The 22183-nt window shown below is 38.6% G+C and overlaps 1 pseudogene; it reads left to right on the plus strand.

Annotated features, from left to right (window-relative positions):
* The first annotated feature begins 14298 nt into the window (after positions 1–14298).
* LOC131180650 (uncharacterized) lies at positions 14299–21667 on the plus strand (annotated as a pseudogene).
* The last annotated feature ends 516 nt before the right edge of the window (positions 21668–22183 follow it).

Raw genomic sequence — 22183 nt, forward strand, 5'->3', positions numbered from 1 at the left:
TTGTTCAAAAGGAGTACTTATTTAGTGCTATAGCCTTAATAGACTCAGGTGCAGATTTATGCTGTATAGATGAAGGACTTGTACCCTCAAAATACTTCTCTAAAACAGTAGAAGAATTGCATACAAATGTATAGTTCTAAAATGAACATTAAATACAAATTATCAGATACGGTAGTTTGTAATCAAGGAATATGTTTCGAAATACCATTTATAATGGTAAAAGGGTTGTCTCATCCAGTAATCCTAGGAAACCCATTCCTTCACATGTTATACCCAATTAAGTCAATTACTGAAAAAGGAATAACAACAGAAATAAATGAAAAAGAGATTATTTTTGAATTTATCTCTTTACCCATTGAAAGAGAAATTGATGTGCTTAATAGTAACATCAAAAGAAAAGAAAATTTTATTTATTCTCTTAAAAGAGAAATAGATTACAAAACAATAACAGAAAAGGTTAATGAACCTTTGTTACAAGAAAAAATAAAACAACTTCAAAATGAGATGGCTAATAGCATCTGTGCAGAAGTACCCAATGCTTTTTGGGATAGGAAAAGCCATGTGGTTAATCTACCATATGAGCCTGACTTTGATGAAAAAATAATCACTACTAAAGCCCGGCCCATTGCTATGGGTCCAAGACATTTGGAGATCTGTAAAAAGGAAATCGACCTCGAGTCAAAAGGGCTAATTAGAAAAGTCAAAGCCCATGGAGCCGTCCAAATGCTTTATGTTGAAAATGTCTTTGAACTAGAAAGAGGAGTCCCAAGACTAGTCATCAATTATAAGCCTTTAAATAAGGCCCTTAGATGGATCAGATATCCATTGCCTAATAAAAGAGATCTGTTAAACAGACTCTTTGAGGCCCAAATCTTTTCAAAATTCGATATGAAGTCTGGATACTGGCAAATCCAGATAGCTGAAGAAGATAGGTATAAAACTGCCTTTACTGTGCCATTTGGACATTACGAATGGAACGTAATGCCCTTCGGGCTTAAAAATGCCCCATCAGAATTTCAAAAAATTATGAATTAAATATTCAATGCTTATTCAGAATTCTCAATTGTTTACAAAGAAGATGTCCTTATTAACTCCAGGACAATAGATCAACATTTCAAACACTTAAATGTGTTTATGAAGATTGTCAAAAGAAATGGCTTGGTAGTCTCAAATGTAAAGATTAAACTCTTTCGCACTAATATTAGATTTTTAGGTCACCACATAAAACAAGGATCAATTATTCCTATTGATCGAGCCATTGAATTCGCCAGCAAATTTCTTGACGAAATAAAAGACAAAACCCAACTTCAAAGATTTTTAGGAAGCCTAAACTATGTCTCAGATTTCTATAAAGACCTGGCACATGATGCAAAGCCTTTATTTCAAAGACTTAGAAAAAACCCAAGCCCATGGTCCAAAGAACACACCTTATCTGTTAAACGGTTAAAACCCTTCCCTGTCTGGCAATACCTAATCTGTCTGCCTTAAAGGTAGTGGAATCGACGATCCGACATCTGCACGAGGCATCTTAAAACAAAAACTAGATGGCAAAGAAACCCTAGTCAGATTTACCAGTGGTATTTGGACAAGACCTAGAGTTAATTACTCTACGGTTAAAAAAGAGATCTTATCCATAGTTCTCTGTGTACAAAAGTTTGAATCTGATTTATTGAAACAGAAATTCAGTATACGGGTAGATTGTACAAGTGCAAAAGAAATATTACTAAAGGATGTTAAAAACCTCGCTTCTATACAGAGATTTGCAAGATGGCAGTGCTATTTTGTCTCAGATTTGATTTTGATATTGAGTTTATTAAAGGAGAAACTAACTCATTGCCTGATTTCTTGACACGTGAATTTCTTACAGGACATGAGTTCAAAAGCCTCAGTAACTCCGTCAAAACGGACACACGAGGTATCCCCACCTCCGTCTAAAATGATGGACAAACTCAGAAACGACGCTTATGAAATTATTGTCGAGGCCAACAATGCTAAAGAGGTTATTTACCCCTACATTCCTATCAGTTACTGTTTCCTTATGCCAATGGACAGGAAACACAAGGATCTAAAGCCTTATCAGGCAGCAAGCTTTTACACAGAACATCATACAGTATATCCTTATTTACCAAAGGATTATACTTATTATCAAGCTATCCTAGCGGAGACCGACTCAGTGGTCTTCTCACCTACAGAAAGGTCCGCTAATGAGTGGGCTTTCAGCAAGTTTATCATCAAAAGGGTTATATCCTACGATGATTGGGGAGATTCACTCTTTAAACAAAAGGAGTTGAATTTCGGTAAACCCAGGTACTTTAATTATTTTGATTATATGATTGCCTGGACTGGTGCCTTAATTTATGAGAATAGGCAGAGAAAATTTAGCTGGTTCATACAGTTCCAGTTAGATAAAGAATCATGGGAATTTCCCTCATGGTTCTATGAATGGTTTTTTAACTGGGGATTATATCCCATTTCTTTACCTAATAAGGTTCGGACTGTTTATGAACAGTTTACCGATTCAAACAAATCCTTAAAGGATTCAAGGCTACTATTTACTATCCTCTACAAAATTCCCTGGATAGTCAGATGGGATTATATTATCTCAAAAAAGAAGATGAAAAGATTCGGTGAATTTTCAACCGAACACGCACTCGTTAACTAGAAGAGTCCTAATCAAATGGTGGGATAAATGTGACTTTTTGAGCCACCTCTATCTATTCCGCCAAAGGACTAATCACTCGCTAAAAAGCCATCACCGCCAAGTCCATCGCCTCTTCAGTGTCCGTTAGATCTTTCAAGGACCAACTAAAGTCAGTACCGAAAGAAGAATTGCGCCGATAACTTTTTAGCGCACTTCAAGAAGACGACAAAGAAGCCAGCTCAAAAGCATCCACCTCAAAAGCAAAAGATGCTGCAGAGTGCTCTAAGTCTCATCAAAAGGACGACAGCGACAGCGACGATGACATGGAAGTCCAATACTGGGAAGACAAACAGACCCATATGCGCTGTAAAGAAGTCAAAAGATTCCCCGCCACTATAAAAGTAGCTTCTCGCTAACTCCACTATCTCTTGTCTGCCACTTAAAGTGATGCATGCCATGACGACTAAAGATTCATTCTAACTTCTATAAGAAGGCCTCCCGACTTGCTTATGAAGCGTAATGTATTTTAGACAATAAGTTGTGAATAGAGTGCTTTTAAGTTTTCTCTCAATTTGTTTTCTCCGCTTTGCTACTGCTTTTGTTCAAAGTGTTCTTGAATGTACTGCTTTCATATATCAATAAAATATATGAGTTTTTCTTCCACATCCTCTCTTGAATCTTCTCTTCACAAAGTTGGAAATGAAATAGATGTTTTAATAGATCAAGCTAAAAAATTAAACAAAGAACTAGAATCTAAGTCCTGTGACATTGTGGATCTGCTTGGTCAACCCTCTGGTAAGTTTGACTACAAAGTATACTATTCACCTCCACCATCAGCAAGCATTCCTGTATCCTCTATTAAACCTACTGGTTGGAATAACTCTGTAAGTATTACTATTCAAATTTGTTTTGTTTGAAGTACTGTAAGCATCATCACTGTTTAAGTATGCTCTGTACTTGCCCTTAAAGGGATCCTGTACATCAGAAACTGTTCATGTTTACTATTTATGTCTACATATATTAATCGCCTTTTATTCTATTTACGTTGTCTTGATTTGACTAATAGAAGTGAAGTAGAACTGCTAAGACAAGCTTTAGTTGAGAACGGTACTGATTTATATAATTATCATGTCGAAACTCATAATGAATGGTGTGATTGTAGAGAGCATCAACGTTTGTTAAGTTTATTTAATATTATAATTAGATATTTAGATATTTTACTTAATAATAATAATTTTTAAGACTCTTCTTCTCTGTGTTAAGCAAGTAAGTGGTATATAGGCTGGAAACTACTAACCACTTAAGCCCTTCATTGGTGGAAGGTAGAGCGACCTGTAGCCACAACGCCACGTACTACTGAAATAGTATTGTATGTATAATCCTGAGAGTCCAGTATATAGAAATAGGTTTGAGTATAATCAAGCACATAAAGAATCTAGAGTGCCTAAAAGTAATTTAGAAATAATAATAGGAATTGTTTGTCTAGCTATAATTTTAGGAGTTTTAATTTTCTGTTTAAAAAGAAAAAATTAAAAGCGATCCTTGCGTCGAAGTGTCCGGCGTTTTCATTGGTATCAGAGCCAAGTTAGGTAATAGTTTGGTCAAAACTTCTAGTGAAACCCCAAGTCGCGTATCCGTCAGCCGTTTAGCCGCAGTCAGGCGTTTTAGGCATTTGGAGTAAGTCGTTGACAGTGATCTAGAACCTATGGACAAATTATTTTCTCGCTTACCTGGCAGCTCTAGAAGCGCTAGATTCGAGACAGAGGAAAACAAAAAATCAAAAAATAAAAATAAAGAAATATTATTAGTATCTAATATAGATAATGAATTAAATAATTGGAATCTACCTCCCATTTCGTCAAAATTAATCTATAAGTCCACTAATAGTTTTAAATTAAGGTCAGATTATATAGTTAAAACCGTAGAACAAGCCACTCCTATCCATGAAGGATTAAGTTCTAGGAGTCTGTTTTCAAAAGAACTCTTAAAAGAACATCAGAAAACCTATCAATTCCTACACATAGGAATGATACAAGTTGCCTTAAAACCTGCAACTAGATTAGGCTTAAACACCTCAGCCTTAGTCTGTGTCAGAGACAAAAGACACAAGGACTTCAATGATTCCTTATTAGGAATAATATAATCATCTCTTTGTGATGGCCCGATATATTTTTCGTGCTATCCCAATTTTACAATTTCAATTGAGGATCCCAATATTATGCAAGCTTTATCCTTAGATATACAAACCCAAGGATATAACATGTTGTCAGGATCTAAGAACATTATCCTTATTTATAGGATTCATTACAAAGCCATGAATACCGTAGTCCCTAACCTTAGGGAAGACACCACAAGATTAATCACCCCAAAAGGAACCACCACTTTCTTTGTCACAGACTTGCAGAAAGGAAACTTAGTGGTCCCAAAATCCATTGCATGGGAACAGGTTAATTTACCTGAAAATTGGATTTTAGAAGAAGCCATTCCTCCTAAAAAGGAAGAAAATGAAGATGTAGAGTCCATTATTGAAACAAACAATGGAACCGTAGCAATATCTTTTGCTAGGACAAGGTCCAGAAACTCGTTTTCAGGAAGAACTGTAGTTTCAGAACCTATTAGACCTGAACATCCTTATCGTGAATAGACCTAGATAGATTCAGCTCTATTGGAATCCATAGAATCAAGAACAGATAGCTCAGCCCATATATGGCCCAGAAAGCACAACTTCAAGCTCAAAAGAAACAGTGAGCCTAAAAAGGCCAGAAAGCCCAACACCCTCAGACATGGGCTATGATAGAGAAAGCGTTAGGACCCAGCAACCTAAAAGGATTATGGCCCTAACCACAGAAGAAAGCCCATTTGAAAAATGGTTTCAAATGACTTTCAAATCAGAACAACAGCAAAAGTTCTTAAAAGAATATCAATGGTACCAGAACAAAGGTGGAATAAAAAATTTTTAGGATTTTATGAAATTCAGATTAGAGATTCAAAAGAAGACTTTCCCAGACTTTGAGGATCAACACTTCTTAGTCACCTTAGAATCTGCCTATAGGAATTTCATAACTCCCAAAGGAAAAACCTTAAGAGGTGTTCATCCACCATTAACAGAGATATCTTATAAGGTATCAGAAAATCAGGAATTTGAATGTTCTCCATTCTCTAGATCAGATAAGCAGGGTAATTATGCCAACCTTAGCTTATACACCATAGGTCAACAATTGACCAGGGTAGAAACACAACTCCAGACCTTTAAATCAAGGGAATACAGGCCAGAAAAAGGAGAAACCTCTAAATCAACACTAGAGAAAAAGGTTTTATTTAAACCTGTTGAAACAGACAAGTCCCCTATTAAACTAGGAGGAAACTCATAAATAATAGATGAACTAACTAAAAGGTTAGCAGAATTAGGTTTAGAAGCCAAGGATTCTAAAAAGAAAACCCTAGCCCCATTAACTAAATCTTTAAACATTCAAGAAGAATTAGAACAAAGGTTAAAAGCCTTAAGTATTGCTCCTTTAAATCAAGAAAAGGAAGAAACTGATACTGAGTCTGTTAATTCTTCTAATACAGAAGAACAGATTAACTCTCTTAAAGTTTTTGTTGTGTTAGTTCCTGCCACTTTCTTGTTTTTGCTCTCTTTCGTGCTTCTTCTATAAAACTTCTTTAAAAAAACACTTAAAGAACCAAGAACTCCAGCCAAGGTCAGTTTTGAACAAGGTCCTTCCTTGTGGTTCTTAGTGTTTTAAGGGTCAGAATATACTTGTCACACCTTCCTTGTTGTTTGATAGTGTGTTCATTATACTTTACCACCTTTTTTTTAACCATTTTGCCTCTTTGAGTTGTTAAACTTGAATATTGTTGAAAGATTAAAGTTTGTGTGTCTGGGAGAAATGTTGGACATTTGGATATTTGAATGTGTGTCTAAAAATTCTGCCCCGGTGAACAAATAGAGGACCTAAGGACTAAAGTCCCAAATCTGACCTAATAGGCAGCATGAAAGAGAATTTTGGAAACCCAAGTAAACCAGTCCAGAAATTGATAAAAATTTGTAGATCATCCAGACCACAATTAAGGGGAAAGTATATAAAATTTCAGACCAAAATTCCATCTTTTGGGTAGGGTACCGAAATTTGACCATAAACAGGACATTAAATAGTTCACAAAGCAAACCCATCTAGAAAGTTCTGAAATTTTACAGACTGTCTATACAGTGTATTGGGAGTGTCCATACCAAATTTCAAGTTAAAATTCACCCATTTCTGGCAGAAAAAAATTTCAAGTGCCGGACTGCTGGTCAGACTGTGCCATATAGCAAACCAACTTAGAGTGAGCTGAAATTTGCTGGGACATCTAAATATGATGTGGGGAAGTTATTGGTAAAATTTGGTGCCAAAATTCCAACATTGGAATTTTCTGACGTATGAACTCTGAGTGTGTTAAGTTGTTTTTGTGTTTTGCTTCTTGAGCTCCAATTTAGTGTCAAGCTATTCTTTATTCTCATGTCGCATTTAAGTTTTCAAAATTCCAACATTGGAATTTTCTGACAGAAGTGAACTCTGAGTGTGTTAAGTTGTTTTTGTGTTTTGCTTCTTGAGCTCCAATTTAGTGTCAAGCTATTCTTTATTCTCATGTCGCATTTAAGTTTTCTTCATCTCGTTTTGTTCCAAAAACGTGCTTGAGTATTGCCTGAGAAAAATTTGGGTTCAGAAGTGGAATTTGGTTCAAGGACACTTGAGTGGTAAAAGGCAAGTGAGTGTGAGATCAAAAGAGGGTAAAAGCCTAATTCTGAGTGCCTAAACACTTGAGAGGGTGAGCCATTTAACACTAACCAGATTTGAATTACAGGGAACAAAATGTCTCAAATAAGGGAATTAGAAGAGACTAGTAGGGCCAGGGATGGTGGAGGTGATGAGTTAGACATGTATACTGAAGTTGAGGGAAATAGGAGTGAAACCATGTACAGAAGGGCTGTACCAAGTAGATTTTGATGTGAACCTTCAAGTAATTGGTAACTTGAAAACCCGCATTCAAGGATTAAATGAACAATATGGAAAGCACCAAATCAAGATGTATGAATTTGATTCTTTGAACCAACACAATCAGATTGCTGTGTAATTCAAAGAAAATATCAGAAATGGGATTCTTGACCTAATTCATATGGAGAATGAATAAACCAAGAATATTATGCACATTAAACCTTGCAAGATAGAAATCTTAGCAAGTTAATGAGTTTCACAAGAACAAAGGCAACAGCCAATTTACTCACTAAAGGAGCAAAAACAATCTTTCATTAATATTCAAAGTGTGTCCTCCACTCTCTCATTATACTTGTATTTATAGTCTCTTGGCTCCAAAGCTAAAGACAAAAATATCCTACTTTTAACAACAGCTGCAAGGAGCTTTAAGTCCACACAAAAATTAATCTATCAAAAGTCTAAAAACTCCTTACAAAAAGTAAATTTAATACAGCAGCAAATAAGGGCATTTAAGTCCAAAAGAGAGGTGGTTACAATAGCAAGAAATATTCTTTCAAAAAGGTGCCAGTAGATGCATGTACATGAGTTGGATCTGGTACATGCATGTCCACAGTTTATTCCATGTAACCTAATGCTCCACATGACATCTGGTCACTTCCAAGCTTAATTTTCACCAAATTTAATCCTTTATAATTTTCTTCATGCCATTCCAGCTTATAATCCTTGCTCCTTAAGATTTCACAAATTAAATTCTGAAGTGATTTAGCTCTAGCTCTAGTAATTGGACCTTGGATGAAATCCTTTGCGTGGATGTGGCTTGATTCTCATCAGATTTGAAAGAATGACCAATGTGATGAACAATGTACAAGATACCTTGGAGATACTTACAGCCGAGTTGGTGAGGGATAGAGAGGAAAGAAGTAGGGACAGAAGAGGTAGTGAAGGGAGAAACCAGAATGGGGAGAGACATGAGGGAGGCATGGAGAGATTAAACTTGGGTGGAAATGGGAGAGGTAGGAGAGAAAATGAGAGAGTGGAGCAACCTGAACCAAAGTGGGAGTATGATCCAGATGAGGAGGATTGGGATGAGTATGAGGCCTATGACCATGCCTATCACCAAGGGGGTAGAGGGTATAGATTACCTAGGGGGAGAGGCATGAGAGGTAGAAGAAGAGTGATGCGTCCCACATCGGTTTTGCAGGGAGGTCTTGGGTGTTATATATATGGGTTTGCAAACCTCCCCTTGTGAGCTAGCTTTTGAGGTGGAGTTAGGCAGGTTCATATCATTTAGTATCAGAGCGTCACTCTGTATGGGTCGGTGGGCCATGTACAAAGGTTCCCTGACGTTCTTCGGGAGAAGTCGGGGTAAACGAGTCATGACCCCTGTTGCTTCACGAGGACGTTCAGTCTAAAGGGGTCGGAAATGATGCGTCCCACATCAGTTCTGCAGGGAGGTCTTGGGTGTTATATATATAGGTTTGCAAACCTCCCCTTGTGAGCTAGCTTTTGAGGTGGAGTTAGGTAGGTTCATATCATTTGGTATCAGAGCCAAATCTTTCATTAATATTCAAAGTGTGTCCTCCACTCTCTCATTACACTTGTATTTATAGTCTCTTGGCTCCAAAGCTAAAGACAAAAATATCCCTACTTTAATAACAGCTGCAAGGAGCCTTAAGTCCAAACAAAAATTAATCTATCAAAAGTCTAAAATCTCCTTACAAAAAGTAAATTTAATACAGCAACAAATAAGGGCATTTAAGTCCAAAAGAGAGGTGGTTATAACAGCAAGGAATATTCTTTCAAAAAAGGTGCCAGCAGATGCATGTACATGGATGTGGATCTGGTACATGCATGTCCACAGTTTATTCCATGTAACCTGATGCTCCACATGACACCTGGTGATGCGTCCCACATTGGTTCTGCAGGGAGGTCTTGGGTGTTATATATATGGGTTTGCAAACCTCCCATTGTGAGCTAGCTTTTGAGATGGAGTTAGGCAGGTTCATATCATTTAGTATCAGAGCCTCACTTTGTATGGGTCGGTGGGCCATGTACAAAGGTTCCCTAACGTTATTCGGGAGAGGTCGGGGTGAACGAGTCATGACCCCGGTTACTTCATGAGGATGTTCAGTCTAAAGGGGTCAGGAATGATGCATCCCACATCGGTTCTGCAAGGAGGTCTTCGGTGTTATATATATGGGTTTACAAACTGCCCCTTGTGAGCTAGCTTTTGAGGTGGAGTTAGGCAGGTTCATATCACCTGGTCACTTCCAAGCTTAATTTTCACCAAATTTAATCCTTTATAATTTTCTTCATGCCATTCCAGCTTATAATCCTTGCTCCTTAAGATTTCACAAATTAAATTCTGAAGTGATTTAGCTCTAGCTCTAGTAATTGGACCTTGGATGAAATCCTTTGGTGTGGATGTAGCTTGATTCTCATCAAGGAGGAGGAAGAATGCAAAGAGGAGATGAATGGGAAGGTAGGTCGAATGGCTACCAAAGAGGTAGGGAGGACCATGAGAGGATAGACAACAATATCGGGAGTATCAAAATGAAGATTCCTGCCTTCTATGGGAAGAATGATCTTGATGTCTATCTAGAGTGGGAGTGAGAGGTTGAATTGATCTTTGAGTGCCACAATTACTCAAAGGATAAGAAAGTCAAGTTGGCAGTCATGCAATTCAAGGACTATACCATAGTGTGGTGGGATCAAGTCCAAGCTAAAAGGAGGAGGAATGGGTTGAGACCAATCCAGACATGGGAGGAAATGAAAGAATTGCTAAGAGACAGATTTGTGCCTCCTCACTACATTAGGGAGTTGCATCAAAGGCTTCAAAGATTAACTCAAGGCTCCAAGAGTGTGGAGGATTATCACAAGGCCATGGAAATAGCCATGATTAGGGCTAGCATTAAGGAGAGTGCAAAAGCTTCAATGGCAAGAGTTCATAGTGGATTAAATGCTAAAATTGCTAACATTGTGGAATTGCATCACTATGACACCATAAATGAGTTGGTGCATATGGCTATGAAGGTGGATAAGCAAATAAAGAAGAAGCATTTGGCTAAGTATGGAGGTGTTCCATATTCGGTCACCAAGCCTTCCTTGAAGCTGAACCTAGACACTAAGCAAAAGGGGGAGAAATTTACTCCTAGCTACTCTAAGGAGTGGAAGGGCAAAGATAAGAGTGAAGGGATGGAGAAAGTTGCCACTTCAGTAGCTTCTAATGCCACTCAAAGGAGTAGGGACATCAGTGCTTCAAGTGTTTAGGGAATGGACATATTGCTTCTCAATGTCCAAATAAAAGAGTGATGATCATGACTAATGATGGGGAGTTGGAAAGTGAAGAAGAGGGGAAGAGTTGAAAGCAGATGATAGTGATGATGATAGAGGATATGGGGCCGAAAGGCATGATGCAAGTGTCTTGGTGACTATGCGTATTTTGGCTACACAAGCCAAGGGTGAGGGAGATGAGGACTTGATGCAAAGGGAGAACATCTTTCACACTAGGTGTAAGGTGAAGGATAAAAATTGTAGTGTGATCATAGATAGTGGGAGCTATTGCAATGTGGCTAGTGAGCTTATGGTGGAGAAATTGGGGCTGCCCACACTTAAGCACCCCAAGCCATATTGGTTGCAATGGCTAAACAATTGTGCAAAGGTGAATGTCACTAAGCAAGTGGTGGTACCATTCTCCATAGGGAAGTACAAAGATGAGGTATATTGTGATGTTATCCCTATGCAAGCCGCTCACTTGTGCTTGGGAGGCCGTGGCTGTTTGATATGGATGCTACACATGAAGGCCGAAGCAACACCATCTCATTTATCAAGGATGGCAGAAAGGTCAAGCTACTCCCATTGATCCCATCTCAAGTCCATCAAGACCAAATCAACATCCAAAAGTCCATTAGTGGAGCAAAGGATAGTGCGAGTGAAAATAAAGGAGGGGCCGAACCTAGTGGAGAGAAAAGGAGAGGAGAGAATGAAGAGAAAAATGGGAAGCAAGAGTCCAAGAAGGAGGGACCATGTTCGGGGTAAAAGGAGAGCAAGGAGAGAAAAGTGAGTTTGTATGCGAAGGGGAGGGAAGTGAGAGAGAGTTTGTATTTGGGGAAAGAAGTGGTCATAAGTTCTAGTGAAACCCAAGTCACGTATCCTACAGCTGAAGAAGCCGAGAGAAAGGCATATTAGGCAATGACAGTGATCTAGAACAAGTGGACAAACTATTCTCTAGCTTGTCTGGTAGCTCTAGGAGTGCTAGGTTCGAAGAAAAGGAAAAGAAAAAAATCAAAAAATAAAGAAATATTATTGTTGTCTAATATAGAAAATAATCTAAGTAATTGGAAGTTGCCTCCCATCTCTTCTAATCTTATCTATAAATCTCATACTAGTTTCCGGTTTAAGTCTGATTATGTAGTGAAAACTGTAGAACAAGCCTCTCCTATCCATGAAGGATTACATTCCAGGAGTCTGTTTTCTGAAGATCTTTTAAAAAAGCATCAAAAGGAATATTCCTTCCTTCATATAGGAATGATTCAAGTTACTCCTAAACCTGCAACTAGGCTAGGATTAAATAACCTATTTAATTAATTAATTAAACTCTTTAATTAATCAATTAAATCACATTTTACTTGGTGATTAACTTGTGTAGATGTGTGATTGATGAGGAACTGGTTGCACCAATTGCACACCAAGGGCCAATAACTAGAGCAATGGCTAAGAAGCTTCAAGGCTTGGTGCATAAGCACATCAACAAGTCAAACCTCTTGCAAGTATTCGGTTTGGACTTGGAAGAGGGAAGCCAACCTTGCTATACATTCCTTTGCATATTTGAGGAGCCAAGAGACCAAGTGGCATCCGTCCAAGGTGGCATACATGTGGCAGCCACGTCAGCAAGTCCATCCTCGTTGGCATCCAATGTGGCGCCCAGGTGGAGTGCCTAGGTGGTAGCACAATTGGCAGCCCATCTCCACCAACCTTTTGAATATGCTTTTGTCCATTTTGGAAAGATTGGAAGCCATAACTTTGTTCAAGAGCTCCAGCCATGCTTCAACTATTTATAAGAAAAGCAAAGTTACTACTTTTAGTTTCAAGACAAAACATCTCTTTTCAGATTGTCTCTCATTTGTAGCCTGCCAAATCTGACCTTCCTATTAATGTTTGAACTTTGTATCTATTTTTAGGAGAGATTGGTGTATTAACCAAGACTTGCACATGTCCCATGGTTGTTGAAATGCCTTGGCAGAATACACCAACCCATATTTCTGCCTTCTTTTGTTTCATTTTGAAGATAGAATTCATATGATATTTTTTTGAGCAAAATTGCTGGAGCTTTGCTTCAAAGTTCTTCTTAGAACTCTCTCTATTTTTCTTAGCAAATTCTTGCCTTGATTTGTTAAGTTTTATTATATGTTCAAGGTTGTTCATCAGCATAGGTGAATTGGTCTTGTTCTTGGCTATCTTTCTTGGGAATTATATTTTCAATTCTCCATCTTCAAGGTGAAGGGTTGAAGGTTCAAGGGAGTTTCTTGGCTTGTTTTGAAGACGGTCCTTTGGTTTTTCTTCTTAGTGGAATCAACAACTAAGGGTAGAAACCGCATCATTTGGTATCAGAGCTTAGGCTCTCTTCAAAACAGGTTGGTCATCCATTTTGTTGTGTTATTGCTTTTTTCCTTTCCCCTTCTTTTGTCTTCCTTGTGTTTAAGCCTTGAAGGGTCTTCAAATCCTTGCGTTTTCTGGTGTTTTTAAGAAAATCTAAACATATTCAAGGCTTAGTAGTGAGTTAACACTCAATAATACTAATCTTAGGGTATATTAGAGTATTTCTTGCTTCTGTCCTTGTTTCCCTAGTTTTGTCACATTTGTGTTGTTTTCTACCTTAAATCTTTTCTTCACAACCTGGTTATTTGCATCTTTGTGGCTTGTGAAGTGTGTTGTTGAAGTATTTAGTGTTGGATGTGTTGAGGGTATCTATTGTGTGGTTACATGATATAAAAAAAAAAAAAAAAAAAAAAAGAAAGAAGAAAGAAAATAAGTAAAAAAAAAGGTGCTAAAGTGTTTGTTTGAGTGCTGGAATATTGTAAGTTCAACATTTCTTTTTGGTGGCTGTTTTGGGGGAGGTATAACCAAACCAACCCAGAAAATTCTAAAATTTCATAGGGGTGCTTTGTAGGCGAAATTAAGACTAGAAATCCAAAACATCAAGGTTCTTTCTGGAACCTCTAGACTTGATTTTCCCTACTAAAATTATGTCTTGTTGCTGCCCTTAAAACAGTTTTACAAAATTCCAACTTTGCCTTTTTTTCGGGGGAGAGGCAAAAATAGCAAGCTAATTTCGACTCCTTTTTCACTTCATTGCTCTAGAGCTTGGTGTCTTCATTTCTTGCTTCAAGTGTCATAACAAACACTTATTTCACACATTTTGCTTGAGTTTGTGCTTGAACATATATTAAAACTTGATTTAAACTTGCTGGAATTGCATTAGTTCTGACAAGAACTTGGTAAGCAAGCTTGAGTGGAAAAAGGGATCGAGTGGTAAGAACTCTAAGAGGGTAAAAGCCTATAAACTGAGTACAAACACTTAAGTGACCAAAAATTGAGTGAATTTGTGAGGTTGTTTTCTGTTTTACTAACTTCTTTGTGCAGGTATTAAAAATGTCACAATAACAAACTAGTGGACTTAATATGGATAATCCTTTTTCCCAACAAGCACTTGTTCAACATTTAGAAAGAATTGGTAGACAATTGAGCAACCTAGCTGACCGAATTGAAAGAATTGAGCAGAATAGAGGGAATGGTAGACAAAACACAAATGAGGGGCAAAATAGGGCTAGGGGATCTAGAGTGAACAATGCATCACCTATAGATGATTGGGGGGATGAAAATGATGATGATGCTAGTGGGAGTATGCCTCCTTTGGAGGAAGCTAGTGATGTAGAGCATGCCGTGGGAGGAAATATTCTGGTGGTTAAGCGTTCACTAAGTGCACAAGCAAAGGAGGAAGAAGGAGAACAAAGGGAAAATATTTTCCACACTAGATGCTTGGTAAATGGTAAAACTTGTAGCATGATTGTAGATAGTGGTAGTTGTGTGAATGTTGCCAGCACACTCATGGTTACGAAGCTTGGCATGCGCACCATCAAGCATCCTAGACCATACAAGTTGCAATGGCTGAATGACTGTGGGGAAATTAAGGTGAACAAGCATGATGAGGAACCGATTGCACCAATTCCACACCAAGGGCCAATAACTAGAGCAATGGCTAAGAAGCTTCAAGGCTTGGTGCATAAGCACATCACCAAGTCCAACCTCTTACAAGTATTCGGTTTGGACTTGGAAGAGGGAAGCCAACCTTGCTGTACATTCCTTTGCATATTTGAGGAGCCAAGAGACCAAGTGGCATCCGTCCAAGTTGGCATACATGTGGCAGCCACCTCAGCAAATCCATCCTAGTTGGCATCCAATGTGGTGTCCCATGTGGAGTGCCTAGGTGGCAGCACAATTGGCAGCCCATCTCCACCAACTTTTTGAAGATGCTTTTGTCCATTTTGCAAATATTGAAAGCCATAACTTTGTCCAAGAGCTCCAGCCATGCTTCAACTATTTATAGGAAAAGCAAAGTTACTACTTTCAACTTCAAGACAAAACATCTCTTTTCAGATTGTCTCTCATTTGTAGGCTGTCAAATCTGACTTTTCTATTAATGTTTGAACTTTGTATCTATTTTTGGAGAGATTGGTGTATTAACCAAGACTTGCACATGTCCCATGGTTGTTGAAATGTCTTGGCAGAATACACCAACTCATATTAGCCTTCTTTTGTTTCATTTAGAGAACAGAATTCATATGGTAATTTTTTGAGCAAAATTGCTGGAGCTTTGCTTCAAAGTTCTTCTTAGAACTCTCTCCATTTTTCTTAGCAAATTCTTGCCTTGATTTGTTAAGTTTTATTATATGTTCAAGGTTGTTCATCAGCATAGGTGAATTGGTCTTGTTCTTGGCTGTCTTTCTTGGGAATTATATTTTCAGTTCTCCATCTTCAAGGTGAAGGGTTGAAGGTTCAAGGGAGTTTCTTGGCTTGTTTTGAAAACGGTCCTTTGGTCTTTCTTCTTAGTGGAATCAGCTACTAAGGGTAAAAACCGTATCATTTGGTATCAGAGCTTAGGCTCTCTTCAAAACAGGTCGGTCATCCATTTTGTTGTGTTCTTGTTTTTCCTTTTTCCTTTTTTTCTTCCTTGTGTTTCAGCCTTGAAGGTTTTTCAAGTCCTTGTGTTTTCTGGTATTTTTAAGAAAATCTGAACATATTCTGGGCTTAGTAGTGAGTTAACACTCAATACTACTAATCTTAGGGTATATTAGAGTCTTTCTTGCATCTGTCCTTGTTTCCCTAGTTTTGTCACATTTGTGTTGTTTTCTACCTTAAACCTTTTCTTCACAACCTGGTTATTTGCATCTTTGTGGCTTGTGAAATGTGTTGTTGAAGTGTTTAGTGCTGGATGTGTTGAGTGTATCTGTTGTGTAGTTACATGATATATATATATATATATATATATAGAACAAAAAGAAAGAAGAAAAAAAAGGGCTTAAAAAAAAGAAGAAAAAAAAAGGGGTTTAAAAAAAAAGGGTGCTAAAGTATATGTTTGAGAGCTGGAATATTATAAGTTCAACATTTCTATTTGGTGGCTGTTTTGGGGGAGGTATAACCAAACCAACCTAGAAAATTCTAAAACTTCATTGGGGTGCTTTGTAGACGAAATTAAGCCTAGAAATCAAATTTGGTGTAAAAATTCAACCGTTTACTTGGTGAACGAAATTTAGCACCTATTAGGACAATTTGGAGTCCAAAACTTCAAGGTGCTTTCTGGAACCTCTAGACTTGATTTTCCTACTAAAACTATCTCTTGTCGCTGCTCTTAAAACAGTTTTACAAAATTCCAACTTTGCCTTTTTCGGGGAGAGGCAAAAGTAGCAAGCTAATTTCGACTCCTATTTCACTTCATTGCTCTAGAGCTTGGTGTCTTCATTTCTTGCTTCAAGTGTCATAACAAACACTTATTCCACACGTTTTGCTTAAGTTTGTGCTTGAACATATATTAAAACTTGATTTAAACTTGCTGGAATTGCATTAGTTCTGACAAGAACTTGGTAAGCAAGCTTAACTGGAAAAAGGCATCTAGTGGCAAGTACTCCAAGAGGGTAAAAGCCTATAAACTGAGTACAAACACTTGAATGACCAAAAATTGAGTGAAATTGTGAGGTTGTTTTCTATTTTACTAACTTTTTGTGCAGGTGTTAAAAATGTCACAAGAACAAACTAGTGGACTTAATATGGATAATCCTTTTTACCAACAAGCACTTGTTCAACATTTGGAAAGAATTGGTAGACAATTGAGCAACCTAGCTGACCGAATTGAAAGAATTGAGCAGAATAGTGGGAATGGTAGACAAAACACAAATGAGGGGCAGAATAGGGCTAGGGGATCTAGAGTGAACAATGCACCACCTACAGATGATTGGGGGGATGAAAATGATGATGATTCTGATGAAGAGGATGACCAGCACTCTGCTGCACATGATGACCACTATAGACCGAGAGGGATGAGATGTAATAGGGGTGGAAGAGGTGGAGGCAGAAACTTGAGAAGAGGTAATATAGAGGAAGCAAGAGGGAGAGGGAGAGTGGATGGTAACATTAGTGGGATCAATATGAAAATTCCACCATTCCAAGGCAAAGCCAATCCGGATGCATATTTGGAGTGGGAGAGGAAGGTGGATCTCATTTTTTATTGTCACAATTATAGCGAGGAAAAGAAGGTGTAGCTTGCAGTAGTTGAGTTTACAGATTATGCCATAGTTTGGTGGGATCAATTGCTCACTAAAAGAAGGAGAAATGGGATGAGGGGTGTTGAAACTTGGGATGAGATGAAGCAAATCATGAGGGACAGATTTGTACCTCAACATTACTATAGGGAGTTGCACCAAAGGTTGCAAGGGCTGGTGCAAGGAAACAAAAGTGTGGAAGAATATTTCAAGGAGATGGAGATGGCTATGATAAGAGCCAATGTAGAGGAGGATAGGGAAGCCACTATGGCTAGGTTCCTAAAGGGGCTGAATCTTGATATTGCCAACATAGTGGAGCTACAACACTATGTAGAGCTTGATGACATGTTAAATATGGCAATCAAGATAGAAAAACAACTAAAAAAGAAGAAAGCATTGAAGATGGGTGTAGGTATGAATTCGAGCAACAATGCTCCATGGAAACCGAATTGGAAGAAGGGTGAAACTTATGATTCCAAGGCTGTTTCTAAGGAAAAGAAAGAGAAGACTAGGGGTGGAGAAAAGCCTAGTGTGACTGAGAAAGACCTCTACTGGAAGAACCAGGGATATCCAATGTTTTAAGTGCCTAGGGAAGGGACATTATGCATCTCAATGTCCTAACAAGAGGGTGATGGTGATGAGGCAGAATGGGGAGGTCGAATCAGAAGATGATGATGTTGATGATGATGATGCTAGTGAGAGTATGCCTCCTTTGGAGGAAGCTAGTGATGTAGAGCATGCCGTGGGAGGTAATATTCTGGTGGTTAGGCGTGCACTAAGTGCACAAGCAAAGGAAGAAGAGGGGGATTCACTACAAGGGGAAAATATTTTCCACACTAGATGCTTGGTGAATGGTAAAACTTGTAGCATGATTGTAGATAGTGGTAGTTGTGTGAATGTTGCCAGTACACTCATGGTTGCGAAGCTTGGCATGCGCACCATGAAGCATCCTAGACCATACAAGTTGCAATGGCTGAATGAATGTGGGGAAATTAAGGTGAACAAGCAAGTGATGTTGGCTTTTTCTATTGGAAGGTATAAGGATGAGGTGTTGTGTGATGTGGTGCCAATGCATGCTGGACATATTTTGCTAGGGAGACCATGGCAATATGATAGGAAGGTGGTGCATGATGGATTTAGGAATAGATACTCCTTTGATCATGATGGACGAAGGGTTACTTTAGCAACATTATCACCCACACAAGCTTTTGAAGATCAATTAAGGATAAAACATACCATGAATGAGCAACAACAAAGAGAGGCCGAGCTAAGAGTGCAAAAAGAGAAAGAAAGAAAAGAAAGAGAGGAAAAAGTAAGAGGGAAAAATGAGGAAGAGAAAGAGAAGAGAGAAAATTCCCAAAGAGCGAAACCAAAAGGAAAGGGCTCGGGGCAAAAGGAGAGTTGTGAGAAGAGTGGAGAGAATAAAGTCAGTTTGCTAGCAAAAGCCAAGGATGTGAGGACTGCATATTTTTCTAGTATGCCAGTGGCTTTGCTAATTTGTAAGGGAGCTTACACCAATGTTTCTAACCTTAACCAATCCATTCCTAGTTGTGCTTTGCCCTTGTTGCAGGAGTTTGAGGATGTCTTCCCTGAAGAAATATCTAATGGGCTACCACCCATTAGAGGCATAGAGCACCAAATAGATTTTGTGCTTGGAGCTGTAATCCCAAATAGGCCAGCCTATAGGACCAATTCGGAAGAGGCTGAGGAACTTCAAAGACAAGTGGAGGAGCTTCTAGCAAAAGGCCATGTTAGGGAGAGCATGAACCCATGTGCCGTACACTTTTGGTGCTAAAAAAAGATGGGAGCATGCGCATGTGTGTGGATTGTAGAGCAATCAACAAAATCACTGTAAAGTATAGACATCCCATACCTAGACTTGATGATATGATTGATGAGTTGCATGGTGCATGCATATTTTCTAAAATTGACTTAAAGAGTGGTTATCACCAAATTCGCATAAAATTAGGAGATGAATGGAAAACTGCCTTTAAGACTCAATATGGACTATATGAATGGTTAGTCATGCCATTTGGTTTGACTAATGCACCTAGTACATTTATGAGGCTTATGAACCATGTGTTGCGTGCTTTCCTAGGAAAATTTGTTGTAGTGTATTTTGATGATATCCTAGTATATAGCCAAAATATGCATGATCATTTGCTGCACTTAAGACAAGTCTTTGAGGTGTTGAGAAAAGAGCACTTGTATGCCAATCTTAAGAAATGCACTTTCTGTATGGACAAAGTTATTTTCTTAGGATTTGTGGTGAGTGGCAAGGGAATTGAGGTTGATGAGGACAAGGTAAGAGCCATTAGAGAGTGGCCTACACCTAAGTCCGTGAGTGATGTGAGGAGCTTCCATGGGTTGGCTAGTTTTTATAGGAGATTTGTAAAGGACTTCAGTACCATAGCCTCACCCTTGAATGAAGTTGTAAAAAAGAATGTGGGATTCAAGTGGGGGAAAAACAAGAGCATGCATTTAATTCACTCAAGGAGAAATTGTGTTCTGCACCTTTACTTGCTTTACCTGATTTTTCTAAAACTTTTGAGATTGAATGTGATGCCTCTGGAGTGGGTATTGGAGCTGTTTTGAAGCAGGAAAGGAGACCGATTGCCTACTTCAGTGAGAAGCTAAGTGGGGCTACATTGAACTACTCCACTTATGACAAAGAGATGTATGCTCTGGTGCATGCACTTGAGACTTGGCAACACTACTTGTGGCCAAAGGAGTTTGTCATTCATAGTGACCATAAGTCACTCAAGTACTTAAAGGGCCAGAACAAGCTCAACAAGCGCCATGCCAAGTGGAGTGAATTCATTGAAGGTTTCCCATATGTGATTCAATACAAGCAAGGCAAAGAGAATGTGGTGGCTGATGCACTTTCAAGGAGGTACACTTTACTTTCCATGCTTGATGCTAGACTTTTAGGCTTCGAACATGTGAAAGAAATGTATGCTAATGATGATGACTTTGGGAAAGTGTTTGCCTTTTGTGAACATGCTGCATATGATAAATTCTATAGGCATAATGGTTTCTTGTTTAGGGAAAATAAATTATGTGTGCCTAAATGCTCAATTAGAGAGTTGCTTGTTAAAGAATCACATGCTGGTGGTTTAATGGGACATTTTGGGGTTGCAAAGACCTTAGAAATTTTAAAGGAACATTTTTATTGGCCACACATGAAGAGGGATGTAGAGAGAGTGTGTGCTAGATGTGTGAGTTGCATGAAGGCAAAGTCCAAAGTAAAGCCGCATGGTCTATACATGCCATTGAGTGTTCCTAGTGAACCTTGGGTAGATTTATCCATGGATTTCATTTTGGGTTTACCTAGGACAAAGAAAGGCCATGATAGTATTTTTGTTGTTGTTGATCGTTTTTCCAAGATGGCTCATTTCATACCATGTCACAAGACTGACGATGCATTTTACATTGCTTCTTTGTTCTTTAGGGAGATAGTTAGATTGCATGGCATTCCTAGAACAATTGTTAGTGATAGGGATGTGAAATTTCTAAGCCATTTTTGGAAAGTCTTGTGGGGAAAATTAGGAACTAAACTTTGTTTCTCTACCACTTGCCATCCACAAACGGATGGGCAAACAGAAGTTGTCAATAGGACCGTGGGCACTCTTCTACGTGCAATGATTAAACAAAACTTGAAAGCTTGGGAGGAGTGCATACCATGCATAGAATTTGCATACAACAGGTCTATGCATTCATCTACTGGTTATTCACCCTTTGAACTTGTATATGGTTTTAACCCACTAACTCCTTTAGATTTGTTGCCTTTGCCTACTAATGAGCTTGCTAGTTTAGATGGCAAAAGGAAAGCTGAAATGGTGAAACAAATGCATCAAAAAGCAAAGCAAAAAATGGAGAAAGTGAATGAGAGGAGGGCAGCCCAAGCTAACAAGGGGATAAAGAAGATGGTGTTCCAACCTAGTGATCTTGTATGGGTTCACATGAGGAAGGAGAGGTTTCCTACACAAAGGAAATCAAAACTTCAACCTAGGAGTGATGGACCTTTCGAAGTGCTAGAGAGAATTAATGACAATGCATACAAGATAAACCTTCTAGGTGAGTATGGTGTAAGTGCTACATTTAATGTGACTGATCTTGCTCCTTTCTATGCAGATGATGATAATTTGAGGACGAATTCTTTCGAAGAGGCAGAGGATGATGAGGAACTGGTTGCACCAATTGTACACCAAGGGCCAATAACTAGAGCAATGGCTAAGAAGCTTCAAGGCTTGGTGCATAAGCACATCACCAAGTCCAACCTCTTGCAAGTATTCAGTTTTGACTTGGAAGAGGGAAGCCAACCTTGCTGTACATTCCTTTGCATATTTGAGGAGCCAAGAGACCAAGTGGCATCTGTCCAAGGTGGCATACATGTGGCAGCCACGTCAGCAATTCCATCCTAGTTGGCATCCAATGTGACGCCCAGGTGGAGTGCCTAGGTTGCAGCACAATTGGCAGCCCATCTCCACCAACCTTTTGAAAATGCTTTTGTCCATTTTGCAAAGATTGGAAGCCATAACTTTGTTCAAGAGCTCCAGCCATGCTTCAACTATTTATAGGAAAAGCAAAATTACTACTTTTAGCTTCAAGACAAAACATCTCTTTTCAGATTGTCTCTCATTTGTAGCCTGCCAAATCTGACCTTCCTATTAATGTTTGAACTTTGTATCTATTTTTAGGAGAGATTGGTTTATTAACCAAGACTTGCACATGTCCCATGGTTCTTGAAA

This window comes from Hevea brasiliensis, chromosome 6 (genome assembly GCF_030052815.1).
Source record: "Hevea brasiliensis isolate MT/VB/25A 57/8 chromosome 6, ASM3005281v1, whole genome shotgun sequence".
NCBI lineage: Eukaryota > Viridiplantae > Streptophyta > Magnoliopsida > Malpighiales > Euphorbiaceae > Hevea > Hevea brasiliensis.